Consider the following 2,803-nt stretch of genomic DNA (forward strand, 5'->3'; position numbering starts at 1 on the left):
CATTTCCTTTCCCCCACCCTGTGCCTGTCCCCTCTCTAGAGTAAGCTCTTTGGGGCAGGGACGGACTCTTATTATGTGTGACGTGCGCGCCGAGCACAAGAGGCAGGTCCGGCATGAAACACGGGCAGGGAGCACTTGGGAAGCAAGCCACTGCACACGACCTTCATATGCACCAAGCTGTTTTTAGTATGTAACAAGACAGGATTACAACAGGCAAAATGAACACGTTACAATATCTTGCTTGATGGCTGGGACTTTGTTAGCATCTCAATGGCTGCATTGATTTCCCCTTCTGTGTCGATTAGAGCCTGTAAATTTGCTTCCCGGTCCTGAAAGCCCATTGTTCCGAGCTGCTCCATTTGTCGCTCAAATCTGACATCTGGCATCTGCTGATCCACGCACTCTTCACTTTCAGGATCATCCTTTTCTGACGCTAGACTGACGTCCTCCTCAGACTCACTGCTGGGCACGGACTCTTCCATGCTTTCCAGCTCCAGTTCCACGTCCCGGTCCCCCAGCCCTAGGATAAAATCTGGGACCTCAGCTGAGAGCGTCTGCAAGCCCAGTTGGATCTGTAACAAAGCCTGCATGGCTCTAGGGCTGGTCAGTAAGGGGGCGATTTCAGTGCTCTCCAGCTCCAGGGGGACCTGGTGTGTCCTTTCGCCTTGAGGCTGAGAACGCCCATCACTGGAGAGGTGGGTATTATTCAGCAGCATCTGTGCTGGGCCATTGGGATTGGACAACACGCACTCCATGTTCTGCATGAACTCTGGGTTTCTTGTTAGCTGCTGAACCATACTCTGAATTCCTCCTGTGTTGGCAAACCCAGGGCCTGCTCCAGGCCCAAAATTTAGTACAATAAAGCTGTGCCCTGTGCTATGGCTGCTACGATTGCTGTCATGGTTATTCCCAATATCACCACCCCTATTCGTCCGAGTGGCCCAAGGGTTTGGTAAAGGGTCTCTGTTTTCCATGCGGGCTGGCGGACTGGCCCCACCCAAGGGTGGGTTATTCTCCAATGATGCAGATGGGTTGCTCCCAAACTGGGCTTGCATGGCGTTCATCATTGGTTCCTCTATCTCGCTGTACAGCTGCTGCAGGGCACTGTATCCACCCGGGATGCTCTCCAGGTTGCTCAAGGCTCGGTCGTGGTTCCTGATAATTTCTTGCAGCATTGCCGGGCTGCTGGAGACCTCAATCATTTCCCGGATGAAATCTGGGTTGCGGAGAATGTGATTAATCTCAGGGTTTTGCTCTGCCAGCTGCTGCATCTGCGGGTTGGAGAGGAGGATCTCCTGGACCAGGTCTGTGTTGGTGAGGATGTTCTGCACCAAGGGATTCTGTGCCACCTCGCTCATCAAGTCCTGGATGGAACCACTGGCCTCTGAGGCCTCGCTCGTTAAATCTGTCACTTCGGTTGGCTCCAGACCGAGCACGCTCATGCCTGTCACCCCGATGAGGAAGCCCAAGAGGAATGGGTTGCTGTTGATGGTGTTCAGATCCAGGTCCGAACTGATGATCTCAAACAAGAGGTTTTCCATGATCTGGGCCACTAACTCCTGGCTGGAGGCCACCAGCTCTTCTAAGCGCCCCTGCAGCTCGGACACGTGGGAGTAGCTCAGGCCGAGGCGCTGCAGAGCCGGGCCCCGTCCCCAGGCAAGCAGGTCAGAAGCGCTGCTGTTCGCGGACGGCATGGGTGGAGTGGCAGTGTTCGTCGGCTCAGCCGGGTGGTCCTGGGGCCTCTTTTGGGACCGGATGACAAGGTGGATGCTGAATCCACTGCGGACCCCATGCTGGCTCAGTGTGTCCTGATCCTTTAGGATCTTCCCAGCAAATATTAGCACCAGCAGGTCAGAGGGAGCCTTGAAGCGCTTGGCGACCTCCTCCTTAAACGCCCGGATGGTGCTGCTCTCTGCTACCTCAAACTGCTCCTTCTGCTTGAGGGTCTTCACCGTCACCTTGAGGACGCCGCCGGACTCGGCGGTGATGGCTTCCTGGTTGGCCCCGGGGACCCGTCGGCTTTCGGACATGGTGATCGGGATCCAGGAGCTCCGCGTTGGTCCTTCCTCAGGGAGCGGAGGCGCCAGGGGAAGGAGATGGGACGTGATGGAGGACAATTCCTTTCGGCCGATGTACGGCGGCGGTCGTTCTTGCCGCTCTCGTTACGGGCTTCCGGGGCAGAGCGGTGGGAAGGGGGAACTGGCCTGCTCTCCCCGTGGTACTGCTGGAAGCCAAAGCCAGAGCGCGCACACCAGCCCGATGTTGGCCTGCTCCTCCCTTCGCTCACCACCTGGCAGGTTCCCTCATGGTCTTTCTGCGGCTGATGCTGCCTGCCATGCAGAATTTCCACCCGGCCTGCCCCGGGGCACTGTGACATCACTGCCGACATCACAGTAAGCAGACAAGGCATCGGTGGCTGGCACTTCCCTTGAAAAGAGGCCCGGGATCGCCATATCCTGGCCCATCCTTCCCTCCATCAGCCTGTCCGGCACCCAGGCACACAGTGTCCCTGTACCCATGGCATCTGGGGGCTCCCTGGGGCCAGCACAGGGGTTCTCACAACAAAAGTTTTGGTGGCCTCAGAGTGCGGCCACCAACTCTCGCTGTTGGCCGCACTGACGCTTTCCCCTGAAATATTTCATTAAGTTTAGGAAAAACAAATACATAGCACAGATCCACATCCAGATCATTGTAATTTATGGAGGGTTTTTTTGGCTTTTTTTGCAGAGTCAGTCATAAAAATATTACTGTGAAAAGTGATGTCTGTATGTTTGTTAATATCACTTTTCACAGCAAGTCCTGG

The 2,803-nt window shown here is 55.6% G+C and overlaps 1 pseudogene; it reads right to left on the reverse strand.

Annotated features, from left to right (window-relative positions):
- Positions 1 to 227: 227 nt before the first annotated feature.
- On the reverse strand, positions 228 to 2,030 carry LOC140914748 (ubiquilin-1 pseudogene; annotated as a pseudogene).
- Positions 2,031 to 2,803: the final 773 nt, after the last annotated feature.

The sequence above is a fragment of the Lepidochelys kempii genome, chromosome 1, assembly GCF_965140285.1.
Source record: "Lepidochelys kempii isolate rLepKem1 chromosome 1, rLepKem1.hap1, whole genome shotgun sequence".
Lineage (NCBI taxonomy): Eukaryota > Metazoa > Chordata > Testudines > Cheloniidae > Lepidochelys > Lepidochelys kempii.